This window comes from Corylus avellana, chromosome ca11 (genome assembly GCF_901000735.1).
Source record: "Corylus avellana chromosome ca11, CavTom2PMs-1.0".
In the NCBI taxonomy this organism is placed as follows: domain Eukaryota; kingdom Viridiplantae; phylum Streptophyta; class Magnoliopsida; order Fagales; family Betulaceae; genus Corylus; species Corylus avellana.
In genome coordinates this window covers 7,355,871-7,373,559 of record NC_081551.1, presented here as the reverse complement: position 1 = coordinate 7,373,559, position 17,689 = coordinate 7,355,871, and positions in this window count along the sequence as shown.

Genomic DNA, 17,689 nt, shown 5'->3' with positions numbered 1-17,689 from the left:
TTATTTTTTAATATTTAAATATTAATTAAATAATATTTATTTTAATATTGTAAGAGATCTTTACTTAATAAGCATCAATTCCGCACCCAGTGATTTTTTGTTTGAAACTAAAATTACCATTTTGCTCTTATTTTTTTGTTCTTTATACTTAAATTAAGCAGTTTTATTTTTGTCTTTCAGCATTTTCGTAGATTGCAAAATAACCATTTTAACCTTTTTAAAATGTGAAATGTTGAACATTTTAACCTTTTGTGAGGGGTAGGATTTCTGCAAAATAACCACAATAGACAGTTTGTGGGATTCTCAGATTTTTTTTTTTTTTTTATAGAGGGTCTCGATATTATAAACAAATAATATTTTAAAAAAAGAAAAACATGTTGATTGTTGAGGGCCTCATGGCCGTTTTGTAGAAGACCTCCATATTATAAAAAAAATAATATTGTTTTTTTAAAGCATGTTGAAAGGCTCAAGAAAGCATGTTGGAGCTTTGATATTATAAACAAATAATAATATTTTTCTTAAAGTATGTTGAGGGCCTCAAGAAAGCATGTTGAGGGCCTTTATGCAAATTTTTTAGCCTTATTAAAAAATATTTTGGGCCTTACAAATTTGGGGCTCTAGGCACCGGCCTAACTCGCCTAGCGGTTGGGCCGGCCCTGTCATAGGTAAATCATGTTTTTATAATTCTCGACATCAAATTGACGAGGCAAGGAACAAGAATCCAATTCACCACTGCGGTAGACCAAACTACTGCAGACGGTTGAGATTTCTTCTAAGGGTTTTTTTTTTTAACCCTTAGAAGTTAAATAGTTAAAATAGCTAAGTTTCACGTGAAACACGGCCTCTGCTTCATGGAATAGGATCCAATAACCAGTTATTCCTCTAATATAACTAACTTGATATTATTCAGTTTAAATGAATTTGAGATAATCTGAGATCCCTTATATTTTTCTTTAAATTTGAGATTCTCTAATTTATAAATCTCAATCATCATTTCATGTAAGCATCTAAAATAAGTCATGTTTTACCATTTAAAAAAAAAGGAATTTAATAAGCTATGTTTGCTCATTAAATACTGAAACATAATTTATTTTAGACGTTTAAATAAAATGAACGGTTAAAATTTATGAATTTAAAAATTTTAAATTTAAAGAGAATTTTAAGAAAAATTAAATGAAATGCATTTAGTGCGTCGTTTCACTTTCAAGGAAGACTCAATGACAAATGCATTTCATTTAATTTCTTTGTCATTGAGTGTTCAATTCAGAAAAGGAAGACTCAATGACAAAGAAATTAAATGAAGTGCATTTAGTGCATGGTTTCACTTTAAAGAAAAACTTGACCCCTCAGTCAGTCATCAGAGAAACAAATGCGTGAATCTATCCAAAGCGATAACAAAATTCTACGTGTGTTTAAAACTTTCAACAACCATGTTCCCTGGAAAGCAAGTGTGTGATTCATGAAATTAAATAAAATGCATTTAGTGCATGGTTTCACTTTAAAGGAAGACTTGACCCCTCAGTTAGTCATCGGAGAAACAAATGCATGGATCCATCCAAAGCAATAAGAAAATTCTACGTGTTTAAAACTTTCAACATTTATGTTCCCTGGTCCTTGGTACATGGAGCTGGAAAGCACGTGTGTGATTCATGAAACTTTAAAGGAGGACTTGACCCCTCTGTTGTCAGTCGAGGGAGAAATAATTGTGTGATTTTTTTTTTTTTGTTGTAAGTTAGAAAATTCTACGTCCTTTTAGAACTCTGATCATTCATGTTTCCTGGAACCGTGGGTGTTAGAGCAATTTCAACAAATAGCAGCAAGAATTGAGTGAATTGATTATTAGACACAAAATGACCGCTGCGTCAATTCTTTTATTTGAATGCACTGAAAAGTCTGAAGCGATTGTTTCTTCATCTACTTGCACTGCATGTGGTCAATTAATGTCTCCATGGCTACTACCATAACAAAAATTAATTGATGTAAAAAGAAAAATATGAATATTTTTTTTAAAAAAAGTAAAAAATAAAAATATTTAATATAAAAAAATAAAAAAATTTTGTTTTGTAGTAATTTTTTATTTATTTAAATAATAATAAAAAATATTTGATGTAATGTAAAAAATAAAAAAATGTTGAAAAAATAAAATAGTAAAATAAATAACATCGGACCAAAAGCGTTTAACAAACGCACCCTTGATCCAACAACATGGAGATACGAAAAAGTGTGCGTAATAAAAAATAATTAATGCAATATAAAAAATAAAAGAATGTTAAAAAAAATAAAAAAATAAAATAAATAGTATCGAACCAAAAGCGTTTAACAAATACCCCTAATCTAACAAGGAGATAAGAAGAAGCATGCAATGCGTTTTTTTTTTTATTTTTTTATTTTATACTTTTTTCTGCCATTTTTCATTAGAGAGAGAAAGTGATGCCAGGTTGCCGTATTGTCCTCTAGTGTTAGTGGTGAATGGCAAGGCTAGAAATGACTAATAACCTGCAACAAGATTAGTGTGGTTTTCAGTTGGTTTAATTGGTAAAATTCTTTATAACGGAAAAACAAAATGTGAATAGAATGTGTTGAGCCTGTAATTGCTACTTTTACTTCCCAAAAATAATCATGCCTCACTTTTCCAATATCTTTTAAATCGGGTTGGAAGCCTTCATAACCTAAGAAAATTAAAGACCCTTTACGTATTCAAGCTTTGGTACGTAAGGTCTCGTTGTAATCCTTTCCCGTCTTCAATTAGGAAAAAAAAGAAAAAAGAAAAGAAAAAGGTTTTGCTAGAAAAAATAATAAAAAGACAAAAAATTGAAATTGCTCATAAAATGTGTTACAACGTTATGTAAACTAGCTTATAACTCGCTCAATGCGCGAGATTTTTTATTACAATTTAATTATAAAATTTAAAACTATTATAATCGTACTTTTCATAAGTATTATGAAATTTACTTTTCGTAATTGCAAGAGGAAAACTTGAATTTCGCTTAATCAAATCATTAATATAAAATTAGAAAGAATCTTTGTTGGTATAATACTTATTTGATTTCAACACAAATAAAACTCAAAATTATGAACATTCGAAAAAGTACTTTGGTTGTAGAAAAAAGTATGCGTGAGAATTTTTGTTATAGTTTAATTTCAAAATTTAAACACATCTCTATCGAACTTTTCATTATAGGTTGTAAAAAAAAACCTATCACGCTCTTTTAAATAAAAAGACATACTAAATGTTATACACTAATGAGAATAACTTATATAGGGAGGTTGCACAAAACCTTCCTTTTGTGTCCATCAATGAGGAGTTGCCACCTCTGCATGGAGCATAATAACAAAATAAAACAAAACCACCTGATTATATTAGGTATAATCAATTTTTTTTTTCTTTAAATAAAAATAAAAATGCAAGAGATAAGCCACCCAGTGGTGGCTGGCCGCCACACTCAACCCATGGGAGTGGCCGCCCAACCATCCCTAGGCCATAGGGATGGCTGGGTGGCCACCCCCATGGCCTATGGGGTGGCTGGCGAGCCACCCCCAGGCCATGGGGGTGGCTGGGTGGCCACCCCAGCCCATGGGGGTGCTCGCGCAGGCCACCCCTAGGCCATGGGGTGGCTCTCCAGTCACCCCATAGGCCATGGGGTGGCGCGCCGCCACGCCATCCAAGCCATGGGGTGGCCGTGAGGCTACTCCCATGGCCTTGGGGTGGCTCGCCGGCCACTCTATAGGCCATTGTGGTGGCTGCACGGCCACCCCTACTGGATCTGGGGTGGCTGGCCGCTGCCCCCATAGCTTGGGGGTGGCCGCGCAGCCACCCCTACCGGATCCGGCGTGGCCAACCCTACTGGATCTGGGGTGGCTCGCTGGCCACCCATAGGCCATGGGGCGGTTGCGTGGGCCCCCCCAGGCCTAGGGGTGGCAGCCAGCCACCCCAAGTGGGGGAGGAGTGGCCAGCCAGCCACTCCAATTCTGTTTTTTTGTTTTTTTTTTTTTAAATTAATTTTTTATTTCATATAGAGTGTAATCTGGTGCGGTTGTGTGTTTGTTTTAAGTATAAATTTAATGAGAATGACTGATGTGTCAACTTTTGAGTGGTGGCACAAAAGGTCACTTTTGTGCAACAGATGCATCTAAGTCCCTCTCCTACGCCAATATATTACTCAATTTTTATTTTTTATGAATTAGTATTTCTAGGTTATACAGCAATATATTACTCAACATAATGACACACAATCATTCACAGAACATTGCATAAATATATAAGTAGCATAAAATTTTACTATCATAAGGCATTTAACTTTAATTAGTGTAATCTATATAAATTAAAACATGTTAAAATCTTTGTTCCCATATGTATAGTTTAAAATGAAAAATGCAAAGAAAAGAAAAATAGCAAAAAGAAAACTTGGATTTTGATTATCAAAGCGTTAATAGAAAGTTAGTAAGAATCATTAATATTATTGATTTTTTTTTTTTTTGAAGAAATATATGAATTCTCATTGATGAAAAATCAGATGGGTACAACTTGTTCCATCAAAACAATATCACGGATAGCCCCTGAAATTGTAGTGTTCTAGGTCTTCTCTATGAATCGTTTACAAGCCTCTTGGGCCAAGCCATGTGCAGCTTTGTTGAAATTACATATGAGATAACATTCCCAACATGGAAATTCAGTTAACACATTCTTTACATCTCTCACCAGATGGCCATAGCGGGATGTTGAACCTTCATTGGCATTGACTGCTGTCACCACGTTTTGTGCATCCCCTTCCAACACAAGATTATTTACACCAACGTCCTTACTAAGTTTGACAGCATGATAAGCTGCCACAGCCTCAGCAGCTAGCGTTGGGCTCCAAATGTCCTTGCATGGGCATACATTTGGCCGCCAAAACTCGTCCCATCTGGTCTCGAATTACTATACACAAACCCAGTTGTCCTTTACATGAGTCTATGCATTTTTTTGACACATTTTAGTTTAATATATTGAATTGGAAGAAAACTTTGTATGAACCAATGCACGTCCTAGTGGAGAAATAGCTCATGCTTCTACTACCTGAAAAAGTAACATTTTGTTAGTTTCTAATATTCGTTTTTGTGAAACATATATCCCCTTCCATGAATTCGTATAATGATTTTTTTTCTTCCAGGGTGAAGTTATAAAACCAAATGCAGTCATGGGATATGATTTATGGCTTATTTTAGGATCCGGCTTATATGCTGTTATTTTAATAACAACATGTATACTATAGTTTAAGAAACGGTCAAAATTGAATATTTAAAAATTTTTCTTTATTTTCTCTCTTATTAAAAGCTTCTCAAAATAAGTTAACTTTGAGATTCAATCTTAAACGCTTAGATGCGATCCATTATCTAAGCTAGCATGTAAGCCATATCTATTATTTGAAACTCTTAGATGAGATGAATGGCTGAAATTTATAAATTTAAGAATCTCAAATTTAAAGAGAATTCTAGAAAAAAATTAAGAAAATGCATTTAGTGCGTGGTTTCACTTTCAAGGAAGACTCAATGACAAAGAAATTAAATGAAATGAATTTAGTGCGTGGTTTCACTTTCAAGGAAGACTCAATGGCTGTGTTTGGCAAAGGGCAGGACCGGACTCGACCCAAAAATCAAAAAAGAATTTCTTAAAATCAATTCCAACATTCTTACTTTTTACATCACATCAATAGCTTTTTATCACCATTCAAATAAAAAAATCACTACATAACAAATTTTTTTACTTTTTTATACAAAACATTCTTACTTTTTTCTCTTATATCAATCAAATCTGTTACAGTACAATTCCACTCCCTTTTTCCATTCCATTGCCAAACACAGCCAATGACAAAGAAATTAAATGAAATGCATTTAGTGCGTAGTTTCACTTTAAAGGAAGACTTGACCCCTCAGTCGGTCATCGGAGAAACAAATGCGTGAATCCATCCAAAGCGATAAGAAAATTCTACGAGTGTTTAAAACTTTCAACATCCATGTTCCCTTGAAAACAAGGGTGTGATTCATGAAACTTTAAAGGAAGACTTGACCCCTCTGTCAGTCAAGGGAGAAATATTGCGTGAATCTCTCTAAAGCGATGAAGAAAATTCTACGTTCGTTTAGAACTTTGATCATTCATGTTTCTTGGAACCGTGGGTGTTAGGGCAATTTCAACAAATAGCAGCAATAATTGAGTGAATTGATTATTAGACACAAAATGACTGCTGCGTCAATTCTATGATTTGAATGCACTGTAAGTCTAAAGCGATTGTTTCTTCATCTACTTGCATTGCATGTGGTCAATGTCTCCAAGGGTACTTTTTTGTTTTTTCTTTTTTTCATGTTTTCACCAGCTGGCACCAGCCTTGCACCTTCGTTCATGGCAGAGACGGAGGGAGGGGGGGACCGGGGTGGGCCATGGTCCCCCCCAAAATAAGGAAAAAAAAAATTATAAGTAAAAAAAAAAAAAAAAAAAAAAAAAGTAAAGTAATGTTTAAGTTTAGTCATTTGGCCCCCTCCAAAAGAAAAATTGGCCATATTTTTAGATTTTTTTGGCCATATCTAATAAAAACTTTTGGTCCAATTCTTAATTTTTTTGGGCCATACCCATTAAGTTTTTTATTTTTGGTCCTTACTTTCAAATGTCCATTTTTTGGCCCTTAATTTCAAATGCTCACTTTTTTTAGTCTTGACGGTAGTCTTTAGTTTATAAAAAACAACCAAAATAATTTTTTTTAATAAAAAAATTCTAAAGAACAAAAAAGAAATTTTGGTTGCCCCCTCCCATAAAATTTTCTAGCTCCGTCCCTGGTTCATGGGGTAGAAAAATGAGCATCTGATCCAGCAAGGAGATACGATGAAGCGTGCGATGGTTTTTTTTTTAGTTTTTTCTGCCATTTTTCTTTAGAGAGAGAGAAAGTGATGCCAGGTTGCCGTATTGTCCTTAGTGTTAGTGCTGAATGGCAAGGCTAGGAATAACTAATAACTGTATCAAGATTAGTGTGGTTTTCAGTTGGTTTAATTGGTAAAATTCTTTATAACGTAAAAACAAAAAGTGAATAGAATGTGTTGAGCCTGTAATTGCAACTTTTACTTAGCAAAAATAATCATGCCTCACTTTTCCAATATCTTTTAAATCGGGTTGGAAGCTTTCATAACCTAAGAAAAAGTGCTAGCCGCCCTTTATGTATTCAAGCTTTTGGTAAGGTCTTGTTGTAATCCTTTCCCGTCTTCAATTAGGAAAAAAAAAGAAGCTTTGTTAGAAAAATAATGAAAAGACGTAAAATCAAAATTGTTCCTAAGGTGTATTATAATGTCACTTTTCTTAAGAAATTATTTGCCCGGAAAAAATGGTATGCAAATGGGTAATGTTGAGACAGTTATTAACCCTGGTAGCAACGGGACTTCAAAGGCCTGCTAAGAATGAAAAAGGATCAGTAATGGTAGACCGCGAGGCGGGCTGCGAGGCGGGGGATGTGGCGGTCGTACCATCTCTGATGCCTGAGTGAGAATTTGATTAAGATAAGAGTAGTAAAATAGAGAAATAATTATAACAGAGAATATTTAAGGTAGAATTCACCGTGTCTTTATCGTTGGTTGGCTCCTCCTTTTATTGAGGCTGTGAGTGAGTGGGTGAATCCTTGTGGGACTCTCACTCAACTCCCTTGATACGTGGGAGTAGTTTCAACCGAAGATCATCCTTCAAGATAATCTGGGAGATTCAAATGGATAGAATATTGTGTATCTAGACTCATTTTGGGAAAGATTTAGTTTGTTATCCTTTGATTTGGTGTTGGAGAGTGATTATACTTCCTGATTATCGGGTTAGCATAAGATGGTGCATAACTGCATGATTTGGGGCGGATTAGGCAATGGCTAGGCGACCGTATCAAGATTGCAGGGGTTTGGGCTTAGTGGCTTAGTGACTTAGTGAGTTGTGGGCCTCCTATTTGGAGTATGCCCTTTATTTAAGTCTTGGGAGATATTTTGTATCAACAGTACCCCGCCATTCCCTTAGGTCACTGTGGACCTGTGGTGGCTTAATGGGAATAAAGTGGAAATTAGCTTCTAAGGCCTAGTGTTGCCGGCGATAGTGCCCATCGAATCTCCAGGATCAAGCATTGGAAGAAGTTTTTCTTCGTATCTCGAGGTTTTGAGTTTTTTGACAACGAAGCCCACGATTTTCCGTTAAGGCCTCGGTGGGGTAGGATTCCAGACTGGGCTTTGGATTTGCCGGTCCTTCCTCACTCAACACTGATCAAACTTCAGAACGCCATTAATTGGGCCAAAGACGATATTATGGTCTGTAATTTCTGGACCCACAGGACTGGTTGATCAGAGAGGAACACATGGAAGAGTCTCTTGGGTATAGGGGGCTGTCAAACCTGAATGAGGACCAGAGAAGGGCACGAGAGTTTAGGGCCGCTAGATACCCTAACTCTTTCTTTCCTGGTACTATTCCTGGCCGTCTAGATGACGACATTATTCCCACTCGCAGGCCAAATTTCTACAGGAAAAAAATCCGCTTTATGATTCTGATTCCTGAAGATGAGGCAGGTCCTGCCGCTGGAGAAGGTGGCCTTGTTGGCTAGGAGGCGGACCCCGTAGTTCCCGCTGTTGAAGAGGAAGCGGGTCCTCTGGTTCCCCCCTGTTGGAGAAGAAGCGAACTAGGCGACTGGAGAAGAGGCAAGAGGTGTGTTGTCTGGCGGCTCAACCTCTGTTGGGTTCGTAGTGCCCAACACATCCGGTGAGGCGGTGGCGAAGGATCAAGCTAGAGATTTTGGAGTTCAACCAGATGCTGAAGCGAGTCCAGTTTCTCCTGGGGAGTGTTCTTTTGCGAGGCCTAACAAACGGAGACGCTTGTATATAGGTTTTGGGCATCCTCTGGGTGCTGCTCATGATGATTTGCCCAGTGTTGCCAGCGACAGTCCCTTTGCTGATAGTTCTGTTAATGCCCTTGCCAGCAGACCAGCGGGTTCATCTTCTCCTTTGAGGGGTCAGTCTGCACCACGTCATCCTGGTCCGCCCCTAGAGATCACTGAAGGCGTTGATGCAGCTTAGATTATGCCTTTGAGTTTGCAACGTCCCGGCAAGCCTGAGATAGGTTTGGTTTTCTCATCACCATCTTCTTCGACAGCCAGCAGTGTAAATCCTCCTGGTGAAGGTGAAAGGGTCCATTCTCCAGATTACATTTCCATTTCTTCATCCTCTGAAGAAGAAGTGCCACCTCAAGACCGTGGTGGTTCTAAGGAGTCTGAACTTGCTGTTGGATCTGCTCGGGTTGCCATGGAGGAGGTGCAACCCCCTTTAGCTTTATGCGCGGCCCCTTAGGGCGGTCTAGTGAGTGCAGAGAATGTCCCTCCTTTAGAGGTTTCTAGGGGTGAATCTCAAAGGATAGTGGTAGCTTCTACATAACGACTCCGATGGGCAAGTCAATTAACTAGTAATTGATCCCATGATTCGTCTCTCAGCCCTATCCCTTACAGGACAAGACTCTGGGACTTCAACCTCTCATAGACGAGAGACCTTACCGAAAGACTTTCTAAGCTATAAGAATAAAGAGCATTACATACACATCCACACATTCATACACGAGAGTAAACAAAATACCTCATAATATTAAGATAGTCATTAAATGTACTGGTCATCAGACCATCATCAAATATGGTTACAACTCATAATGTAATTGTCTTAACAAAAGATCAATAGATCAAATCCTAAGTTTAAGCAAAGCTAAAGAGATAACAATCTCGATCATGTCTACTCGAGTGGTTTGTCCATCAGTCCACATAGAATGTAACCAAACTAGATCCATGTCCTAAAAAATTACTCGAATTAGATCCTACGCAATCACCCACATTTGCTTTGAAGGCATCTTTGTTTAAGCTAGCTAAACCGTGCAATTATTCGTAATGGAAGGGGAAAAACATAAAATAAAGTGGTAAGTCTAAAGACTTAGTGAAAGTTAACGCAAATAATGCCCATGTCAGTTTTTGTAATGAACTTTGGTTTTTATAAAGTATGCAATAGTTCCATCATGATAGTTTTCCATAGGTGTGATATAGATATATGATATATGCATATGATAAAGAGTAACAGTCATAGTTCAACAGTATGGTCTACGCGAGATATTACCTATTCTTAGCAGAGTTGGCGCTGTCCTGAGGGACCTGTAATACAATGCCAGTGCCCAAGCCATTGTACGCTACTGTACATAACACTAGAGGCACGACCGAGTCCGACCTCGGGTGGCCCACACCACTAATGATGTCTGTAGTGACCGCCTATTAATGCTGTGCGGCCACGAAACAATCATTGGATCCAAGGCCCATATAACAATACACACATTTGACCATAAAACTAACATGTATAGTAAGCCCATGGCCATTATACCGCACATACCGGTATACCATGTCATACGATGCAATTTAGCTTGTCTATATTTTACATGCATGCTTTTTACAAGTCTCACTTCGTTAACATATTCAGCACAATTTTTTTTTCAAGATGCTAGAGTTCATGTGCAACAAGTGTAAATTGTGAGAGTTGCAAATATGCATGTTTTGGGTACAAAAAATAGTTGTGCAGTCATGGAAAATAACAGGGAGCATGATGTGAGTTCAAACTCACCTAGGTTGTATAAATTCTCTCAATAGTCCTCCGAATGGTCCTGGTTCCCCAAATTTGTGAAAAACCCTCTATTAGTCCTAATTCCACTAAAACAACTCTATAACAAGAAAACTGGAGCTATCGGACGGCCGACCAAAATAGCGTTCCCTGTAATGCTTCTAACCGTACATCCTGGCTCGAGGCCATATGTCTGCCTAGAAGGTTTCAGGTAGAACCTTATTTTGTCTATTCGTTCTCCCATCTTCCCAAACCAATTTCTAAGGCTACCAAAAGGCTTTCTAAGACTACCTATCTCAAAATAATGTCTCCACGCAATAGAAAACACAATGGAATGCTAAGGCCAACTCTAAACAAGATCAATGGTATAAATATGTCTAAAGTTTGAAATCAATGTCTAAGCTACTCAAGAAAGCATTAAAAGAGCATAAAAACTTAGAAAGAAAAGCTAAGTGCAGAGGGTTACCTCCTAGAAGCAACCTTCAAGAAAACACCTCTCATTCTCTACAAAACACACAATCTCACAAGAACATAGTCACAAAAGAGTTTTTGGGAGCGAGTTTGAATGAGAAAAGGGTGAGGGTAGGGTTAGTATTTATAGAGGAGAAAAGCTAGAGATGCTCACCAATTCTTCTAAAAAGTAGTGGACGTCTGGTACTTTTGGGGCGTGCGTTCGGTACTATTTACACAGCGGTCCAAAGGCTGTAGCATACGCCCAAGTCTTATCCAGAGGTTTACCAAAATGTAGCGTACGTACGGTGGTCCCCCATCGTACGTCCTTGTACTTTTTGCAGGTGTATAGTGGGTCCCCCGTGTACGTCCTCTACTACAGACAAGAGCGTATGTCCGGGAACCCTAGCGTACGTCCGGTCTGGAAGTCCAAAATTCTCAAAATGCCCCTCTTTCGATCCTTAGTGACCAAAAACCCAAATTAACCCTCTAACTAAGCTATCTAAGTTTAGTTAATTTATTTGGGTCACTACATTCTCTCCTCCTTAAAAAGAATTTCGTCTTCGAAATTTCTAGATAAAATACCAAAAGTACAGCATTCAAAGAGGAAAAGAATGTTACCTTTCGTCTGTACTATCATCAACATCGTGCTCAGTAGGCTCCTTGGCTATCTCTTACCATCCGTTAACTGGCACTTCATCATCCTCGAACAATTGCGGAAAATCACCTTGCAAGTCATCTAACGGGTCATATTCGAAGTTACCAATGCTATACCAGTCGTCATCAATCTCTACTCCTAAATCCATTAGCGCACTAAATGAGTAGTTCTACATGCAGTCTAGGTCGATTGGTGTTGAGTGCCAAATATTGCGTATTTGGGCCCCTTAATTTATGTTTCTTAAGCCTTTAGTTTTGTTATTTTTTGATGTTTTTGTTAGTTTTGGTGTCTTAGCGTTTTGCAGGTTGTTAAGAGAAAACTACGGCTTTCAGGTGAAAATTGCAAAGTCTTGAAGAAAGTTGGAAAAAGAACAATTTGGAGGATTAGGGTCAAGTGCACAACCCTATGCTCGAGCGCATATGCACTTGATCACAAATGGATTGCGCTCGAGTGCACCCAGGCCCATAAGCCAACACCAGCGCACGAGCGCTATGCCTAAAGAAGAACTGATATTTGCACGAGTGCAATCGAGCGCACATAGTGTGCGCTCGAGTGCACTCGTCTGACCTGAAAGCGCCGAAACCCTAAAATTAGCATATAAATATTATAGTTTTCTAGGGAAACGGCAGGAAGCTACCCAGTGGGCGCCGTTCAGTGTATTTTTGACGTTTTCTTTGCATTTGTAGCCCTGAATTCATTTTGCATTGTAAGTTTTTAGTTTTCATGAATTAATTTATCACTTATATGATGTTTGTAGTCATGAGAAGCTAAATCCATCAACTAAGGTTGAGGATGAAGCCTCACAGATGAGTAGCAACAGTTAATTTTCATTTATATCGATATTTTCCATTGATAAGACTCGTATTTCTCATTGTTTTATTTCTATTTCAATTAATTGTTAATCATTTTTAATTGATTGCTTGTTTTATTTGTTATATATTGGATATCCATTGTCTTTTGTTCAATGGATACATCGGATCTTTTGGTTTACTTTGGATATCCCTTGTGATTTGTGCAAAGAATGGACACATTGGATGTTTTGAATTAAATCGGATATCTTTTGTAATTTGTACAAAGAACGGATACTTTGGATGTTTTGATACATTTGTTTTGCAAAAATAGAACATACATAAAATGTGTCATTTGAAATGTCGGAAAATATTGATGAACGTGAAAGTTGTTGTTGCTATAAGTTTGTGAGGGCTGATTCCAATACCTTAGTATTTTATCCACTGTTTAATTTCATTTTGTTTCAATTCATGTTTGTTTTGTTTTCAATTTCAAAAATCACACAACATTGAAACTGGGTTAAAGTAAGATTGATTTAGATAGAAGTTTATTTACACGAACACAATTCCCTGCGGATTCGACCTCGCCCTTGCAAAAAGCTATATTGCAAACGACTCGTGCACTTGTGAGTAACATAAAACTCACAAAAATTGGTATGGGTGCCATGATCATGTAGAGACAAGCAAAATCTTTCTTAATCAACTATTCCATTATCCAAAATGGAAATAGGTATACTATCCAAGTATAATCTTAAAGAAAAGAGTCATACACAATTACTCAAACAAATGCGGATAACGACTCCGCATGTCTTGCTCCGCCTCCCATGACGCTTCCTCAACACCATGGTTATGCCACAGTACCTTAACGATAGGAATCGTTTTGGTACGTAACACTTGCTCCTTCTTGTCCACAATCTTCACTAGGTCAATCCCTCCTGGATTCCTAATGGCCCGTATTCCACAGTTACATCGGGGTTAGCCATGTACTTCCTCAACATTGAGACATTAAAAATATCATGCGTTCCAACCAAATCTGGGGGTAAGGTGACTCTGTACGCCAACCTCCCTACTCTCTGGGTGATCTCAAACGGTCCAATAAATCGAGGACTGAGCTTCCCCTTCTTCCTAAATCGAATCACTCCCCTCATGGGTGATATCTTAATGAATACGCGATCCCCCACTTTGAATTCCAATGGCCGTCTCCAGTTATTGGCATAGCTCTTTTGTCGAATTTGTGTTGCACTCATGCTTTCCCTAATGATGAGCACCTTGTCGCTAGTATCTTGAATCAACTCCGGCCCCAACGTCTCCCTCTCACCGTCCCAATACAAGGGTGACTGACACTTACGTCTTTAAAGTGCTTCATAAGGCAGCATTCCAATAGTGGCACAGTAGCTGTTGTTATAGGCAAACTCAATCAAAGGTAGGTACTGGACCCAACTACCTTTGAAATCCAACACGCAAGGTCATAGCATGTCTTCCAGAATTTGGTTAGTCCGCTCCGACTGACCATCTGTCTGGGGGTGAAAAGTAGTACTAAACTTTAGCTCCGTTCCCATCTCCTTCTGCAGACTTTGCCAAAACCTTGAAGTAAAGCGATAGTCTCTATCCGATACAATTGCCGATTGTACTCTGTGTAATCAGACTATATTTTGAACATATAGTCTGGCCAACTTATCCATCTTATCTTTAACCTTAATGGGAATGAAGTGAGCACTCTTCGTGAGACGGTCGACTACTACCCAAATGGAATCTTCTCCAGTGGGTGTTTGGGAAACCCCAAAATAAAATTCATAGCGATCTCATCCCATTTCCCTTAGGTATAAGCAAGGGTTTGAGCGTCCCTGCCGGCCTCTGATGCTCCTCTTTAACCTGTTGGTAGGTTGAGCATTGCTCCACAAATCTTTGATATCCCGCTTCATTTTGTTCCACCAATATGATCCTTTCACGTCCCTATACATCTTAGTACCACTAGGATGTATAGTGTACGGGGAACGATGAGCCTCACTCATTATCTCCTTCCTTAATCCTCTACCTTCTGGCACGCATACTTGCTTGAAATGGGTGAGCAACCCATCATCCTTAAGACATAATTTCTTCGGCTTCCCTTCTTCAAGCAACTGCTTGATGTTGGCACACTCGGGTCCTTCAACGAAGCAGCTTTGATTCTTGCAAGTAGCTCTAACTGAACCACCAGATTTGCCAAGTGTGCAGGCGAACCTTCACCTATTACTTCCAATCCCATCCCAGCGAACTCCCTGATCAACTAGGGTTGAGAAATTCCAAGAGCGGCAAGCTCCACCTTTGGTTTCCTTCTCAACATGTCTGCTACTACATTAGCCTTGCCAGGGTGATAATTGATTTTACAATCATAATCCTTGATCAGTTCTAACCACCTTCTCTGCCTCATGTTAAGCTCCTTCAAACTCTTATGGTCAGTGTAGATCTCGCACTTCTCGCCATACAAGTAGTGCCTCCAGATCTTTAAAGCAAACACGACTGCTGCCAACTCCAAGTCGTGCGTAGGTTAGTTCTGCTCATAAGTCTTCAGTTGGCGTGAAGCGTAGGCAATAACATTTCCATTTTGCATAAGCACGCGCCCTAATCCCTTCTTAGAGGTGTCATTATACACTACAAAATTGCCAGATCCAGTAGGTAATGCCAACACTAGAGCAGTTATCAAGCACTTTTTCAGCTATTGAAAACTCTTCGCACACTCGTCCATCCAAACATAACGAGCGTTCTTCCTAGTCGAAGCAGTAAGTGGTCCCGATAGCTTCAAGAAGCCCTCAATGAAGCATCGATAGTAACCAGGGAGTCCTAAGAAACTTCAGATCTCGAATACGCTTGTTAGCCTAGTCCACTCCTCCAATGCCTTTACCTTCTCTGGGTCAACTGATACACCTTGGAAATCACGTGTCCAAGGGAAGACATGTTGTCCAACCAAAACTCGCATTTCTCAAGTTTAGCATAGAGATAATCCCTTCGAAGCCTCTCTAATTCCTTTCGTAGATGCTCCTCGTGCTCCTTCGACGTCTTTGAGTAGATCAGGATGTCGTCAAGAAAGACCATGGTGAATTGGTCTAGCTAGTCATGAAAGACTCTGTTTATCGTGTTCATGAAGACAGCTAGTGCGTTAGTTAGTCCGAAAGTATGGCATCCCACATCGCCTTGGTATGGAGATGGGGATGTACTTAAATGTATACTGATACCCTTTATGACAACAACACATTTTAAAGCCGTGATGGTCATGATCCCATCAAAACTTTACAGTTAAGTGTGCTTTTGCGAGAGTAGTACTTGGATGGGTGACCTCCTTGGAAGTCTGGTTTGGGGGAGCCAAAAGTGGACAATATCGTGTGTCATTGAGGTGGGTGTTACAAATGGTATTAGAGCCATTGCCCATCTTGAGATAGGGGGAGCGTGCACAAACCCCTGAAGGTCGCTAGCGGGCACTCGCTGGGACGCCAAGAATGGGCTAATCTCAGGAGGGTCGCTAGCGGAGACGCTCGGTCCTAAGAGGGAGTGATTGTGGTGTCCCACATTGCCTGGGCATGGAGATGGAGATGTACTTAATTGTATACCTACACCCTGAATGAGAAGAACGCGTTTTAAAGTCGCGAGGTCATGATCCCATCAGAACTCCACAATTAAGCATGCTTTTGCGAGAGTAGTACCAGGATGGGTGACCTCATGGGAAGTCTGGTTTGGGAGAGCCAAAAGTGGACAATATTGTGTGTCGTTGGGCTGGGGTGTTACAGAAAGACATAAATAAAAACTTGTAATGTCCATAACGAGTCCTGAAGGCTGTCTTAGGAATGTCCTCTTCCTTCACCCTCACTTGGTGATAGCCTGAGCGCAAATCAATCTTAGAAAATACATGTGCTCCATGTAGCTGATCCAACAAGTCGTCAATCCTTGGTAAAGGATACTTGTTCTTGATAGTCACCTTGTTCAGCTCGCGGAAGTCGATGCACATCCTCATTGATCCATCCTTTATATTCACAAACAACACTAGTGCTCCCTATGGTGATGTACTAAGGAGGATAAATCCTTCATCCAAAAGCTCTTGGAGCTATTCCTTTAGCTCTTTCAACTTCGACGGTGTCATCCTATATGGTGCCTTCGATATAGGATTAGTGCCTGGCACACACTCAATTCCAAATTCCACCTCCCTCTATGAGGGCAATCGAGAGTAGTCTATTGGAAAGACATCTGGATAGTCTCGCACTGCAGGGATGTAAGACATCAACTAAGGTTGCAAGTTCTTCTTTTCTTCCTTCGTTGGGGAGATAATGAAGGCCAGAAACACCTACCCTCCTCCAAGAATTAGCTTTCTGGCCAGAACGGCAGAAATAGTTGGAGGTAAAGACCTCACTCGCGATCCAACGTACGTCACTTCTCCTTCTCCTCACGGTCTAAGTGTAACTTGCTTTCAAGCGCAGTCGATAATTGCTAGATGCTTTGCCAGCCAATCCATTTCTAGAATAATGTCATAACTAATCATCGGAAGAATAACTAAATTTACGGGAAGTACTCTTCCATAGATTCTAACAGGGCATCTGCAAACTACACGCTTACAGACTACAGTTTTTCCTACGGGGGTAGTAATAGCAAGACTAGGTTCCAAAGTCCATACTACAAGTCTAGACAATCTTACAAACGTAATAGATATGAAAGAGTGGGTAGCCCTAGAATCAAACAAAATTGAAGCTTCAAATCCAAGTATAGGGACAATACCTGTCACTACTTCCGATCCTCACTCCAACTCTCCTGGAACAAGTGCATAGACTCGTGCTGGCGCCAAAGGTTTCTGAGCACCTCCTTTGCCCACGCAGTCCTTGATGAAATGACCAAACTAGCCACATCGGTAGCAAGTCCTGGTTGCCATTCTACATGGTCCACAATGAACCCTGTTACACTTCTTGCACAGCTCCGGTATTTGACTCTTCTGCGGTAGAACTTGAGGGTTACTAGAGGTACGTCCTTAAGATCTCTAGGGTGGAAAACTCCCCACCTCCGTCCTTTTACCTGGCCCGACTCTCACAGCTAAAGTACTAGGTCCTTGAGCTCTCCTCTTCTGATTCGCGTACTCAGCTGCATTCTCTTTCAGGCTCCCCTCATAGATAGAAGCCCGATCCACCAATTGAGAGAAATCACGGATGTCAAA